Here is a 15,530-nt window from a genome sequence, read left to right as displayed (position 1 = left end):
TCCAGAGCTTTATGGCCTGGACAAGCCGAATGCACGGCCACCGATGGTTAAGTAATTAAAATCAGGGATGCTCAAAAAGGTCAGAATAGAAGGAGCGGAGGGTTGAAAGGCTGGAGGAGGTTACAGAGATAGGGAGGGATGAGGCCATGGAGGATTCGAAAATATGGGATTTTGAAATCGAGGCGTTGCTTAACCGGGAGTCAATATAGGTCAGCGAGCACAAGGGTGGTGAGTAAGTTACGACATAGGCAGCCAAGTTTTGGATCACTAGTTTACGTAGGGGAGAACATGGGAGGCTAGCCAGGAGTGCGTTGGAATAGTCGGTCCAGGTCGGTGATTGGAGCGTGGGCAGGTACAGCAGGAGCGGCGAGAGACTGTGGAGGGATATGATCGGAGCCCAGGGGAGGCGCGAGTTCGGGGTCAGGGGCCCGGGGGCAACACGGGCCAGCCCGCACTGCGACATGTGTGAGCACTAGGTCCGTGCAGCAGAGCTGGTCTCCAGTCGTCTTGGGTAATCCTTGCCACTGGACCAAGACCTAGCTCTGTCAAGCCCGTGTGGTGTCTGGTGTGCAACGGCCACCCCACGTTAAAAAAATCCATGCACAGGCATCTTCCACCCTTCAGGATATAGTTCGGGTCCTTCATAGAAACACCTGTGAACTCAACCTTTTTTTGGCGTAGAAGCAAGTCATCCTCGCTTCGAGGGACTGCCTATGATGATGTTGGTGTAGTCAAGTCTAGAGGTAACAAAGGCATGGATGAGGGTTTCAGCCGCAGATGAGCTGAGGCAGGGGCAGAGTTGGGAGATGTTCCGGAGGTGGAAATAGGCGGTATTCGAGATGGCGCGAATATGTGTTTGGAAGCTCATCTCGGGGTCAAATATGACAACAAGATTGTGAACAGTCTGGTTAAATATTTTAATATTAATTACACCATGGGCAAATAGTCAAAATGCCTGAAATATGACAATAGTAATGATGAAAACAATGCACTTTCAGTTCCAAAATATGAAAGATCGGCTGCTACTGTAAAACCTCCGCAGGGACTATTTGTCTAAAAATACATTCTGCCAAATAGCCGTATGGAGATATAAACACTTGAGTATCGTCTCAATGTATCACACAAATGCTGTAAATCTTAGAGTTTATCGCTTTAATTGTTTTTTTTCAAAATATACTTTATTCATTAAAAAATCTGTACAGTACATTCAATGGCAGTTCAGTACATTTCGCTGCGGTCAGCAATCCCATACAATACATCTGGGTGCTGACGGCAGTTCCGTTCGTTACATTTCTCGTTTTTCAGTTCAAGTGCGATTCGGTAAAATAAACGGGATACATTATGGTACATTCACACACATTACATTTCATGTGTTACAATACAGTGCCCGGAGTGGGTGACGGTACATTTACATTTTTTTTTCTTTTCAAACATGCATTTCGTAACACACCTTGCATTGTACATGGCACGACATTGGTGTTTACAGATCATGGTGCTCTATGTACACAAAGAGTAAATTACAAATACAGCCCGAGGGGAGTTTTGTACTGATTCCTGCCCCCGGGTTTACCATGGCAGAAGGGCTTTAAACTGTGGCCCTTCCCCACCGTGCCTTTGCGGCGACTGCACCAATTTTAAGTGCATCCCTCAGCACGTAATCCTGGATCTTGGATTGCGCCAGTCTGCAACACGCAGACGTGGACATCTCATTGCTCTGGAAAACCAGCAAGTTTCGGCAAGACCAAAGAGTTGATGGCCCTCCAGCAGCAGGTGATGTCTGTCTCGATCGGTGTGTGTCCCTGGGAACAGCCCGTAGAGCACATAGTCCTGTGTTACGGAGCTGCTTGGGATGGACCTCGACAGCAACCACTGCATCTCTTTCCAGACCTGCGTTGCAAAGGCGCAATCCTGAAAGAGATGGGTGACAGTCTCGTCCGCCCCGCAGCCGGCCCGGGGGCTTTCATTGTTTTTTTTTAAATGTTATTTATTTATTTATTTATTCGTTGCCAATCTTTCCAATTCTTTGTCAGATCATCTTGTCAGATTACAAACGCCAGAGGTCACCCGGCACACATCAAGGATCACTCTGCGCCAATGCTCTTAGCCAAAATGCCGAGAGCCAAAGCACCGTTCCTGGAAGTACTGCAATACCAGGTTCATGCCATGGAGGTGGATGGGTCAAACCACCCCACCCACCTCCTATTTCCAAAAAGCATAGGAGAACCACCTTCCTGATCCAGGGAGAACCACTTTCTGGTCATGGTTACTCCCCTGTCAGGTCAGTTGCGCATGATCTTAGCCAAAAGGCCGAGGGCTTTAATTGTTGTTGTTTTTTTTTGTTTTTTGTTTTTTTTTAATATAGTGTACCACAGGTTAACTCACAGTGGCAAGTCTTCATTACATCAATCCAGAATTAGTGCTGTCCTCACAGCTGAAATTACACTCCACAGTAAACTGGTTTCACTTTGGACAAAAGCCAGTGTGCACCGATCTAAAACAGACTTCACAGCTGACAAATCAAAAAAAAGTATAACCTTCAGTTAATTATTATAATCAAGAAACGATATTTTATAAAAGCAACGGAATCTGATACCTACTGATAGTAACACAAGGTTTAAAATTCCGTGTTTGAACCCCTCCAATCAGTTCCCACCCCGTCACAGTGACGAAACAGTTCTTGTCAAAGTCACAAATGACCTCCTGGTGTCTGTGCCCGTGGTAAACGATCCCTCCTTGTCCTTCTGGACCAGTCTGCAGCCTCTGACACAGTTGATCACTCCATCCTCCTCCAATGCCTCTCCAGCTGGGTGGGACTGCCTTTTGGCTAAAATCAAGTGGAGTACCTGTTGATTGGGCATTCATATGCAAATTGACTGACTGCAGAAACTCGTTTTTCCAGTTTTGCTGGCTCTGGCCTTTGGCTTGAGCCAGGCGCCAATTGGAGAGAAGAGACAAAATCTGCATGTCGACCGACGATTCGATGGGCCTTTGGGCCTGTCAAGCGGCGGGCCCAGAGGTCCGCCCATGCCCCGGACTGGAGCGACGAGAGATTGAGGGCTTCGGCCAAAACTCACAGCGAAAGGAGGAACCTGCAACCCGGATGGCGGCCAACCGAGCGGTGAACCAGGGAGTCCGAAACACCATCCGAGTGACAGTGAAGAAAGTGGAGGGCCAGACAACGATCAACCGGGACCTGTTCGTGAAGAAAATCCTGCTGGGAACATGCGGCATGAAAGTCACCGACATCTTCGCCTTGCAGGACCTCCCGAAGAGAGGTTACTTCGACGTGACCTTCAGAACCGTCACCCTCTGCCTGAAGTTCCTGAAGGGTTTGAAGGAGGCGAGTGAACCGCTGCACTCAGTGCTAACTTGGGAGCCACTGTTCACCCTCCCGTCGCAGAGAAGACGCACTATCACAGTGCAAATGTACAACCCCCACATCCCGGTCATTGATGTGCTGACTTTCCTCGCCAGGTATGTCAATGGGGCAGGAAACAGCAGCGACGTGAAAGACTTGTACGGAATATGGACCAGCAAGCGCCAGATCCAGGTCACCATGAAGGTGGACGCCAGCGGAACCATCCTGCACCCCCCCCTCCAGCTTTGCCATCGGAGGAAGTCGGGGCTACATGGTGTACGCTGGCCAACCCAACGTGTGCCGCACCTGCGGGAAGGCAGGCCATGTGGCGGCAAGCTGCAAGACTCTCATCTGCCGAAACTGCAAGAACCAAGGCCACCAGACAAAGGACTGTAAGGAGACCAAGTGCTGCAACCTCTGTGGTCTGGCTGGGCACCTTTACAAAAACTGCCCCAAGCGCAACTTCAGCTATGTGCAGGCAGCAAAGAACATTGCACCAGAGGAGGAGGAAGCTGAGGAACACAATGTTCCAGAGGAGAGCCACACCCTCCCCCCCGACCAACACCCCTGTGGACTCGGGACAAGACGGCGAGGAAGAGAACCCTGCTACGGCGAGCTGTGAGACACCAGCAGCCAGCAGCGAAGCTCTCCCCCAGCGCACCGAGTCCAGAAATGAGCAGACATCAGACGATGAAGCGGAATGGCAGACAGTAAAGAAAAAGACCCGCGGGCGCAAGGCGAAGAGACGGAAGATGATCTTGGAGGACTCTGAGGCAAAGAGCGAGGCTTGCTGGCCCTTCACCTATTCGAGTTCCTCCGCGACATCGACCCCCATCGACTGCAACAGGAGCAGGTTTTGCATATTCGTCTGGAGTTGGGACAATTCCCTCTGTCTCCCTCTCGCCTCCTGAACACCTTTGAGGATGAAGAACCTCTTGATGTTCGTCTTGATTGTTTCCCACCAGTGCATCGGGGAATCGCAGAGGGGTTTTACGGTTCTCCAACCTTTGTAATCCCTCTCGAGTTCCTCAACGTTTTCCGGAGTCAACAGTTTCACGTTCAGCTTCCATATCCCTCTGCCAACTTTCTGGTTTTCCTGTGGGCGACAGTCGGCCAGTAGGAGGCAGTGGTCAGAGAAGAACACCGGCGTGACGTCGGTGGATCTGACCTTGAGCGTGTGGGACACAAACAGGAAGACTATTCTGGAACGGACGGACCCGTCTGGTCTCGACCAGGTGTATCTGAGCGGTGCTCCGTCTGCAGGGTTGCTGAAGACGTCGCACAGCTTGGCGTCTTTTACCGCATCCATCAGGAGTTTGGACGTGGCGTCCAGTTTGCTGTCGGCTCTGCTGGATCGTCCAACCACATCGATGATGCAGTTGAAGTCACCGCCCAGAATGACCGGCCTGGACGTTGCCAGTAGCATTGGGAGCTGCTGGAAGAGGGCCAGCCTCTCGTTCTTGAGAGCTGGGGCGTAAACATTAATTAACCTGAGAGGGGAGTTTTTGTACATTACGTCTGCTACGAGGAGGCGGCCGCCCACCACCTCCTTAACTTCGGTGATGGTGAAGTGGCCTCCCTGCAGCAGAATGCCCAGGCCGGAAGCCCGGCTGTCGTTGCCTCCTGACCATATGGATGGTCCATGGGTCCACCATCGTGACCACTGCTGGTAACTGCTGGAGTGCGGCAGACCGCACTCCTGCAAGAACAGCAGGTCCGCTTTGACCTTGGCGAGGTACCCCAAGGTGGAAACACATCGCGTAGTCGATTTTACGCTACGCACGTTAATACTAGCAATTTTTAAATCCATTTTAAAGCTATTTTTTACATTTACAGACATTGCAGTTCAGATACATCGTTTTCAATTTCAGGTAAATCGTTTTCAAGTCCCCCATATTTCACAATGGCGATTTCCAGCATGTGTAAGTTATTACTATCAACATCAATATCAACATTTACTGCACCTGGGGTGGCGTGGTCGTCGTCCTCTGCTGTGGGGATGTTTTGACCAGGGGACTGCCGCAGTTTTGTGATTAAGTCCGCAATGTTCTCTGCATAGTCCGCGCCTGGTGTTTGTGGTTCCCTCTTTTCCTCAGTCGCGGCGGTGTCGAGCTGGTGTGCGTCGATCGCTGCGTCGCTCTCGGTATTCCGGAGGTGGGGTGTGCTGGGCACTTCGCTGCTCCCGTTATCCCGGGGCTGGTCTGCGTTGGTTACTCCTTCGCTCTCGGTGTCCCGGAGCTCGTGTGCGCTGGGCCCTTCGTTGCTCGCAGGTTCCTGGGGCAGGGCTGTGTTGGTCGCTTCACTGCTCCCGGTTTCCTGTGGCCGTGGGGTGGCGCATTGCCTCTTCTTTAGGCGGTGGCTCTTTTCCTCATCAGACAAGCTGCCGTCGCTGGTTTCTGCCGAGCTTGGTGGTCGCCTCTTCGCCTGGTTCCATTCTTATCGGTCTCATCGTAGCCAGAGAATCACCTGCAACGGCTTCTCTTCCCACCCCCGCTTCGTTACCTCTGGTGTCCCCCAAGGATCTATCCTTGGCCCCCTCCTATTTCTCATCTACATGTTGCCCCTTGGCGACATCCGAAAACACAGTGTCAGTTTCCACATGTACACTGACGACACCCAGCTCTACCTCACCACCACTGCTCTCGACCCCTCCACGGTCTCTAAATTGTCAGACTGCTTGTCCGATATCCAGTACTAGATGAACACCCGCCCTCCCCACCCCACCCCCTCGCCCGCCTCAGCTCATCCGCTGCTGAAACCTTCATCTGTGCCTTTGTTACCTCTAAACTTAATTATTCCAACTCACTCCTGGCCGGCCTCCCGTATTGCACACTCCATAAACTTAAGCTCATCCAAAATTCTGCTGCCTCTATCCTAACTCGCACCGAGTCCCGCTCACCCATCACCCCTGTGCTCACTGCCCCGTGTCCTAACTCGCACCAAGTCCCACTCACCCATCACGCCCTGTGCTCACTGACCGTGTCCTAACTCGCACCGAGTCCCGCTCACCCATCTCCCCCTGTGCTCACTGACCCGTGTCCTAACTCGCACCGAGTCCTGCTCACCCATCTCCCCCTGTACTCACTGCCCGTGTCCTAACTCGCACCGAGTCCCGTTCACCCATCACCCCTGTGCTCACTGACCCGTGTCCTAACCCGCACCGAGTCCCGTTCGCCCATCACCCCTGTGCTCGCTGACCCGTGTCCTAACTCGCACCTAGTCCCACTCACCCATCACCCCCTGTGCTCACTGACCGTGTCCTAACTCGCACCAAGTCCCACTCACCCATCACCCGCTGTGCTCACTGCCCATGTCCTAACTCGCACCAAGTCCCGCTCACCCATCACCCGCTGTGCTCACTGCCCGTGTCCTAACTCGCACCGAGTCCCGCTCACCCATCATCCCCTGTGCTCACTGCCCCATGTCCTAACTCGCACCAAGTCCCGCTCCCCCATTACCCCCCTGTGCTCGCTGACCTGTGTCCTAACTCGCACCGAGTCCAACTCACCCATCACCCCTGTGCTCACTGCCCCATGTCCTAACTCGCACCAAGTCCCGCTCCCCCATTACCCCCCTGTGCTCGCTGACCTGTGTCCTAACTCGCACCGAGTCCAACTCACCCATCACCCCTGTGCTCGCTGACCCGTGTCCTAACTCGCACCAAGTCCCGCTCACCCATCATCCCCTGTGCTCACTGCCCCATGTCCTAACTCGCACCAAGTCCCGCTACCCCATTACCCCCCTGTGCTCGCTGACCCGTGTCCTAACTCGCACCAAGTCCTGCTCGCCCATCACCCCTGTGCTCGCTGACCCGTGTCCTAACTCGCACCAAGTCCCACTCACCCATCACTCCCTGTGTTCGCTGACCTAGATTGGCTCCCGGTTAAGCAACGCCTCGATTTCAAAATTCTCATCCTGGTTTTCAAATCCCTCCATGGTCTCGCCCCTCCCTATCTCTGTAATCTCCTCCTGTAGTGTCAGCTGTGGCTCAGTGGGTAGCACTCTCGCCACTGAGTCAGAATGTCGTGGGTTCAAGTCCCACACCAGAGACTTGAGTGCAAAATCTAGGCTGACACTCCCGTGCTATTTGTGGGAGCTTGCTGTGTGCAAATTGTCTGCTACATTACACCAGTGACAGTACATCTTTGGCTATAAAGTGCTTTGGGACATCCTGAGGTCATGAAAGATGCTATATAAATGCAAGTCTTTCTTTTCATTCCCAGCCCTGCAGCACTCTGAGATTTCTGCGCTCCTCCTATTGTGGCCACTTGAGCATCCCTGGTTTTAATTGCTCCACCATTGGCGGCCGTGCCTTCAGCTGCCGAGGCCCCTAGCGCTGGAATTCCCACCATTAAAGGCAGTATATAAATTCAAGTTGTTGTTGTTGTATCGATCATTGTAAATAGGTTTAATTAGATTGTTGCTGCATTTCATAAGGTGTTGTAGTTTGTGAGATGTACTCTATGTTAATGGAGGCCAATGGAAAGGTGTATCATTGGCTCTTGCCCATCAAGTCCCACTCTGGCTCCACCTCTCAAACCATCTCGCTCACGTTTCTCATTTTGTCCATGAGACCAGCCTCCTTTGACACCACTCAGCTTCCCTTCCTAGCCCCCCCCATGCTAGCCAACATTTCAACTGGTTCTCTCTCGTCGGGCACTGTCCCCGTGCCTTTCAAAACCACCGTCATCACCCCCTCCTCAAACACCTCACCCATGACCTCCTCTGTCCTTGCAATCTACCATCCAACTTCCCTTTTCTCTCCAAAGTTGTTGATCATGTTGTTGCTTCCCGAACTGTGCCCACCTTTCCTGCAGCTGCAGGTTTGCATCCCTCCAATCAGGATTCCACCCTAGCCCAAACCAAAATCATCAATATCGTATGTGACTGTGACCATGGTGAACTATCCCTCCTCATCCTTCTCGACCCATCTGCAGCCTTTCACTCAGTTGACCACACTATCCTCCAATATCTCTCCACTGGGTAGGACTGCAGTCATTGTTCCACTCTTACCCAATCCAGACATAATCAGAGAATCTCCTGCAATGGCTTATCTCCGTGGCCCACTCCCATTTCTCATCTACATGCTGCCCTTCTGCAAAATCATCTAAAAACATGGGGTTCCACATGTTCGTTCATGACACCCAGCTCTACTTCATCATGACTTCTCTCGAACCCACCCCCCAAACCCCACTGCCTCTATGTTGTCAGACTCCTGGCTGACTTCAGCTAAATGTTGGGAAGACCAAAACTATCATAAGAACATAAGAATTAGGAGCAGGCCATACGGCCTCTCAAGCCTGCTCTGCTATTCAATAAGATCATGGCTGAGCTTCTACCTCAACCCCACTGTAACATTCTAAATCTCTGGCATTAAATTGACAGTGAGACGATTCTTTTAAAACAATTTGGAATAGTTTATTAAAAACACACACACACACACACACACACACACATACACATCTATCAGCAGTCATCAATATCCTACCGATCTACCTTAGTTACAACAGAGATACAATGAGGTTATAATAAAAACGGTCCACTTTACTTCCCTCAGGCTGGCTGGATGAACACATGGCCTTCTGTCTCAGCTGGTCTTTGGGCAGGAGGTCTTGCCATGTGTCCAGGAGAGAAAAAGAGAGAGCAGTTCCTGGCTTGCATTTTTATATTCCTTAAGTTCATTATTCCTCAGAAAGCCCCAGGATTGGACTTGGTTCCATGGCAGTTCCTTATTGGCTCTCCTCACACATGTGTCTGTCTGGACTGGCCCAGCCATCTCTTGATTAGATTAAGTTAATGGCTTTCCAATTAAGACAAACACAAACAGACCATGCTGGAAGCCTGTGGGCTTCCATTTTGTTTCAACACTCAGCCTTTTAACAATGAGATCCCCTCTCATTCTTCTAAACGCCAGAGAGTATAGGCCCAATCTACTCAATCCCTCCTCATAGAACAACCCGTCTCATCCCGTCTTCAGTCCCACCACAATCTCCACTTTTAACATTTATACATACACAGAATCAATGTTACCATTAATAAACACTTTTATTCTTACACCACTTTCCCGCCCGATCTCCATATCCCTTGATTCCCCTAGACTCCAAAAATCTATCTCTCTCAGCCTTGAATATATTCAGAGACTCAGCATCCACAGCTCTCTGGGGCAGAGAATTCCAAAGATTCACCACCCTCTGAGTAAAGAAATTCCTTCTCATCGCTGTCTTAAATAGCCAACCCCTTATCCTGAGGTTGTGCCCCCCAGTTCTAGACTCTCCAGCCCGGGGGAAACAGCCTCCCTGCATCTACCCTGTCAATCTCCCTCAGAATTTTATATGTTTCAATGAGATCACCTCTCATTCTCCTAAACTCCAGAGAATATCGGCCCAATCTACACAATCTCTCCTCATAGAACAACCCTCTCCTCCCGTCTTCAGCCCCACCACAATCTCCAATGAGTCCATCTCTCTCCCTGACCACTTGGTCAGGCTGAACCAGAATGTTTACAACTGGCAGGCTATCAACTTCAAGATGTGCTTCCGAGTCCATATCCTCTCTATCACGAAGACCACCTATGTTGCCAGCCTCTGCCCCGACCTAAGCCCATCTGCTGCTGAAAATCCTCATCCAGGCCTTTATCACCTTCACATTTGATTATTCCAATCCTCCCTGGCCGTCCTCCCACTCTCCGTAAACTTCAGCTCATTTAAAACACTACTGCCCGTGTCCTATCCCGCAACAAGTCCCACTCGCCCGTCGCCCCGCTCTTGTTGACCGACATTGGCTCCCAATCCCCCAATGGCTCAAATCAAAATTTTTTATCCTCGTGTTTATATCCCTTCATGGCCTCGGCCTCTCTGTAACCTCCTCCGTTCCTAAAACCCCTGCCCTGAACTCTGCGTTCCCCCAAATCTGGTCTGTTGTGTATTCCTTCCCCACTTCGGACACTGCTCCCGATATCTCCATCGCTGGCTCAGCAGGCACTGTTTTGGTTTGTGAAGATAGGCCTCACGAGTTGGGGCTATTTACTTAAGAGAAACAAGGGTATGTTTGATGTTTTAAAAATGAAGAGATTAGATGAACCGGGGTCAATAAACAAGTTGGTAGAAGGATTAGAGGGGATTTGAGGGGACATTTCTTCATCCAGAGGGTGGTGGGGGGTCTGGAACTCACTGCCTGAAAGGGTGGTAGAGGCAGAAACCCTCACCACATTTAAATGTTACTTGGATGTGCACTTAGAGCTGTAACCTACAGAGCTGCGGACCGAGAGCTGGAAGCTGGGATTAGGCTGGGTAGCTCTTTTTCGACCGGCCTGGACACGATGGGCCGAATGGCCAATTACCATGTCAATTTTCTTTACTGAGATATCTTCACTGCTTTCTTCCTTCAGCCTCTGCACCGAGCAACATCTCATCCTCGGTGATTTCCACCTCCATCTCAAATCACCAAGCTATCTCTCCCCCGAGTTCACTGCTTAATCCCTCCCTCCATATAAACTCCCCAACCCATATTCACGGCCACCCGCTTGACCTCGCCATATCTCGTGGCCTTGCTACTCCCACATAAGGCCATCTCGGATTCCTTCCTTGTATCCCTCTCCATCCACATCACCCTTCCCCCTCCCAACTCCACTTCCTTCTGCGTCCGCCCTTGCAAAAAACTTTCTCCCAAGTCACTTATAACTGTCCAACCTCTGGCCCTCCATTTCTGCAGCTACCGACCTGCTCAATCACACCCTCACCACCACCTTTGATGCCCTAGTCCTTGTTAAAACAATTACACTCTCTCTCACCCTGGTCGTTCTCCCGATACGGCCCTGATCTTCACTCCCTTAAGTCCAAGGGGCACAGACTTGAACGTTTATGCCGGACAACTGGTTGAGCCATTCACCGCCAGATTTGGCTGGACCACATGAAGCATTATCGGGTCCTGCTCACGTGTGCTAAAACTGCTCACTGTTCCAGGATCATCCTGGAATGCAAAGATAACCCCGGCTTCTTTTCTCCACTACAAGTCGTCTTCTTAAACCCCTCTTCCCATGCCTCCTTCACCTTCACCTCCAACAACAAGTGCGAGGAGCTCATGGACCTCTTTGTAACTAAGGTTGAGACCATCTGCTCAGCTGCCTCTGTCATTTCCCTTCCATTTCCCTAGCCCACCGGGTCAAACTTCCTGTAAGGTTCCCCCCTGCCCCAGCCCTGACCTCACATCTTTCTCCAGTTTCTCTCTGATCTCCCCTCATGACCTATCCGAGCTCATCTTGGTCCTGAGGCCCACTTCCTGCTCCCTCGACCCTATTCCCACCAAACTGCTGACCACCCAACTTCCCTTCCTGGCTCCCATGTTAGCTGACATTGTTATCGGTTCCCTCTCCTCAGGTACTGTCCCTCTCTCCCTCAAATCTGCCGTCATCATCCCTCTCCTCAAAAGAAATATTGATCCCCCGTCTTTGAAAACTACCGCCTCATCTCCAACCTCCCTTTCCACTCCAAAATCCTTGAACGTGTTGTCGCCTCCCAAACCCATGCCCTTCTTTCCCGCAATTACATGTTTGAATCCTTCCAATCCGGTTTCAGCCCCTGCCACAGTATCGAAACGGCTCTCATCAAAGTCACAAATGAGATCTTGTGTGACGGAGACTGTGATACATTACTCCTCCTCGTCCTTATCAAGCTGTCTGCAGCCTTTGACATGCTTCAGCGCACCATCCCCGTCCAACGCCTCTCCTCCGTCATCCAGCTGGATGGGATTGCACTCACTAGTTCCAATCTTATCCATCCAGTCATAGCCAGAGAATCATCTGTAAGGATCTGACCTTGGCCCCTCCTATTTCTCATCTACATGTTGCTCCTCAGCGACATCATCCGAAAACACAGTGTCAGTTTCCACGCGTACGACCCCCAGCTCTACCTCACCACCACTTCTCTCGACCCCTCCACGGTCTCTAAATTATCATCCTGCTTGTCTGACATCCAGTACTGCATGCGCAGAAATCTCTTCCAACTATGTTTTATACAAATATATTATTTATTATCAGGAACCCTTATCCACTCTGTTGCCACGTACAGGTGAAAGCACACATAAATCTCATTCACCTCGAGATTTCTGTGCTCAACTAAATACTGAGAAGACCGAAGCCATTGCCTTTGGACCCTGTGACAAAAGCTGTTCCCCTAGCCCCCGACTCCATCCCTCTCCTGGTCACTGTCTGAGGCTGAACCAGACTGTTCGCCACCTTGGTGTCATATTTGACCCTGAAATGAACTTCTGACCATAAATCCACGTCATCACCAAAACTGCCTATTTCCACCTCAGTAACATCACTCGTCTCCGCCCCTGCCTCAGCTCATCTGCTGCTGAAACCCTCATCCATGCCTTTGTTACATCTAGACTTGACTACACCAATGCACTCCTGACTAGCCTCCCACGTTCTACCCTCCATAAACTTGAGCTCATCCAAAACTCTGCCCGTGTCTCACTTGCACCGAGTCCCGCTCACCCATCAGCCCTGTGCTCACTGACCTACATTGGCTCCCGGTCCGGCAACGCCTCAATTTTAATATCCTCATCCTTGTTTTCAAATCCCTCCATGGCCTCGGCCCTCCCTATCTCTGTAACCTCCTCCATTGCTACAATCCTCCGAGATATCTGCGCTCCTCTAATTCTGGATCCTTGTGCATCCTGGATTTTAATTGCTCAACCACTGGCGGCTGTGCCTTCCGTTGCCTCGGCCCCGAGCTCTGGAATTCCCTTCCTAAACCTCTCCGCCTCTCTACCTCTCTTTCCCTCCTTAAAACCTTTGTTCAATAACACCCCTTGGGACGTTTTGCTATGTTAAAGGTGCTATATAAATGCAAGTTTGTTGTAATTACTCCTTTACTCAGATGGGAGTCCTTTCCTTTTCAACGGAATGAATTAGCAGCGCAGTAAGTTTTGATGCAAGATTCAGTGGCTAAGACTGAGAATTAATTTACTTTTGGTCGAAAGAATAAATCTAACTGGAGGCTGAGCGTATCTGATAAATACTCTCCAGTACCTTATACAAATAGTGTTCCATTATATTATTTATTATCGGGAACTATTATCCACTCTGTGCCATGTACAGGTGAAAGCACACATAAATCTCATTCACCTTGAGATTTCGGTACTCAAATTGATGAACAGTCATTATCGAAATGGATGGGAGCTCAGTGGAGTCTGCAGAAATTAAATTAATTACTGATAGTCTCCGCATTGAGCTTCCAGCTTACTCAACGTGGAGCAGGGGGAGGGGACAGAGTAAATTACAGGGATTTTATTTCGGTCTTAACTTTAGTCCTTTGGTGGGTTGGGAGCAGTGCGGGCAGTGCGGGGGTGGGTGGGGCGGGGTAAGGGGGACTGGGGTGGGAAGGGGGCTTGGAAGCGGTCAGGAAACCTGGGAGAACGTGTTCCCTGTACACCCTGCCAAATTTAACGGCAGGGCCTGATGAGCATCTGCTTCCCACCCGCGGCCAGCCAGATGAAGTGGTTGGCTGGCTGAGGGTGTGTGAGCCTGAGGCACTAGGCCGCAGAGAGGAGGAGAGACGGGGGGGGGGGGATTGATTGGGTGGGGGTGCCACAGGATGATTGAGGGGTCCGGGGAGGCTCATCGAGTGGGGGCCGGAGGAGCACAGGGCGAGGGGGGGGAGGTGTCGGGGGAGGAGGGACCAAACAGCGGAGGGCATCCTGACGATCATTGGCGGGAGAGGCCATGGAGGCGATCGGAGACCGAGGTGTGTGGAAAATCGGAGGCCTCGTGGGGGCTGGTCTCCGAACATGGGGTGTGGGTTAGGCAGGGACGCTGTAAAGGCACTTACCTCCTGCATCCAGCAGTCTTCGCCTTCCATTAGTTGGCGGGTCTCTGGAGGCCTGCAAAGCCCCAGCCACTGTTAAATTTAAAATGGTGGTCAAGTCTGAGGCACGCCAGCCTCATTATAATATTTAAATGAGGGGCCCTCCCCCTGGGAGCGGATGGCCCCCCCGCTCCCCTCCACCCCCCTTTAAAACTGGAAGTATATGGTGTAGTATATGCAAGCACTCTCTAATAATGACTCCATGAGGTAAGGTAGTATTACTTGAACTGTAGTGACCTTAGTCCTTTATTGCAGCTCCTAGAGTGAGGACACCAAGAGGTGAGCTCCCTTTTATACTGGGTTACCTGCAGTGTGCAGGTGACCCTTAGGTCTCCAGCAGTAGCGCCCTCTGGTGGTACAGGTATGGTGTATACAGGGTGAAGCTACATTCAGTGGTCTAGTGTTACAGTACATACATGACAGATGGGTTGGGGGCGGGATTCAGATGTTTAACACTTTAAGTTCCCACCCGACCCATTATTTTGGGTTAAAATTCTCTACTTTGTGTCTACTTTGAGAACGCAATGACTGACAAAAAGCACACAGTGCACAATTTGTTAGCCGTGGCTCAGTTGGTAGCACCCCTGAGTCGGAGGTTGTGGGTTCAAGTCCCCACAGAGGCTTGAGCACAAGATCAAGGCCGACACTTTCAGTGCAGCGCTGAGGGAGTGCAGAGGTGCCGTCTTTCAGATGAGATATTAAACCGAGGCCCTGTCTGCTCTCAGCTGGACATAAAAATCCCATGGCACTATTTTGAAGAAGAGATGGGGAGTTCTCCCTGTTTTTTGGGTCAATATTTATCCCTCAACCAACATCACTAAAACAGATTATCTGATAATTATCACATTGCTGTGTGTGGGAGCTTGCTGTGTGTAAATCGGTTACAACAGTGACTACATTCTAAAAGTACTTCATTGACTGTAAAGCGCTTTGGGAGAACCCAAGGTTGTGAAAGGTGCTATATAAATGCAAGTCTCTCTTTATGTAAATAATGCTCAGCAATTTTCTCCAGCCTGCACAAGCAAAATGTCAAAGCTGTGAAAAGTAAAAGTACGCCACTTTTGTTGTCCCGAAATAAATCGCCACGACAACCCTTCAGTGGCAGTTAACCAAACATATAATTTCATTTGTTAATCGTACCCTCTGATGCTGAGGAACACCTTAATGATGAGAAGTGACAGCATTTGTCACTGATTGACACAGGTGTCTTGTCCAAGTTGCCGAGCACTGGTGAGTTTGAATTAAATCTGTCAACTCTTGACGCGGAAAATGTTAATTGTTACAATTAGTCAGAGGCCGCAGCT

At 50.6% G+C, this 15,530-nt stretch overlaps 1 pseudogene; it reads right to left on the bottom strand.

Moving 5' to 3' along the window:
* Positions 1 to 2,117: 2,117 nt before the first annotated feature.
* Positions 2,118 to 2,318, bottom strand: LOC139274392 (U2 spliceosomal RNA; annotated as a pseudogene).
* Positions 2,319 to 15,530: the final 13,212 nt, after the last annotated feature.

Source organism: Pristiophorus japonicus, chromosome 9 (assembly GCF_044704955.1).
Source record: "Pristiophorus japonicus isolate sPriJap1 chromosome 9, sPriJap1.hap1, whole genome shotgun sequence".
Taxonomy (NCBI): domain Eukaryota; kingdom Metazoa; phylum Chordata; class Chondrichthyes; family Pristiophoridae; genus Pristiophorus; species Pristiophorus japonicus.
Note: the sequence above shows the minus strand (reverse complement) of the source record. Positions and strands in the feature narration are given on the sequence as shown.